Below are 719 nucleotides of genomic sequence, written 5' to 3' on the forward strand. Positions count from 1 at the left end.
TCTAGTAAACCAAAACCAGGCATCAAAGTCAGCAGTTAAACATTGCAGGCTGGGCACAGTGGCTCACACTTGTAATCTCCACACTTTGAAAGGCCCAGGCAGGAGGATTGCTTGAGCCCTGGGAAGCAGAGGTTGCAGTGAGCCATGATCATGTCGCTGTATTCCAGCCTGGAAGACACAGTGGAACCCTGTCTCAAAAATAAATAAACAAACAAATAAATAAACACAGAACCAGTGCTCACTTCGGCAGCACATATACTAAAATTGGCATGACATGGAGAAGAAGGGCATGACATGGAGAAGAAGAGCATGCTCCCTATGAAAAGATGACACACAAATTCATAAGCATTCCATATTTTAAAAAACACTTAAGAACCAAGAAAATAAATGAATCAAAAGAAAGGGAAGACCCTGGTGATTCTGTTGATATTAGAAAAAATTGCCCAGGCACAGTGGCTCATGCCTGTAATGTCAGCACTTTGGGAGGCTGAGGTGGGTGGATCACTTGAGGTGAGGTGTTCGAGACCAGCTGCCAACATGGTGAAACCCTGTCTCTGCTAAAAATACAATTAGCCAGGTATGGTGGCAGGTGCCTGTAATTCAGCTACTTGGGAGGCTGAGGCAGAGAGAATGGCTTGAACTGGGGAGGCAGAGGTTGTGGTGAGCTGAGATCGGGCCACTGCACTCCAGCCTGGGCAACAGAGCAAGAGTCCATCTCA

The 719-nt window shown here is 46.5% G+C and overlaps 1 pseudogene; it reads left to right on the forward strand.

Annotated features, from left to right (window-relative positions):
* The first annotated feature begins 234 nt into the window (after positions 1-234).
* On the forward strand, positions 235-360 carry LOC119470041 (annotated as a pseudogene).
* The last annotated feature ends 359 nt before the right edge of the window (positions 361-719 follow it).

The sequence above is a fragment of the Cebus imitator genome, unplaced genomic scaffold (assembly GCF_001604975.1).
Source record: "Cebus imitator isolate Cc_AM_T3 unplaced genomic scaffold, Cebus_imitator-1.0 Scaffold4397, whole genome shotgun sequence".
Taxonomy (NCBI): domain Eukaryota; kingdom Metazoa; phylum Chordata; class Mammalia; order Primates; family Cebidae; genus Cebus; species Cebus imitator.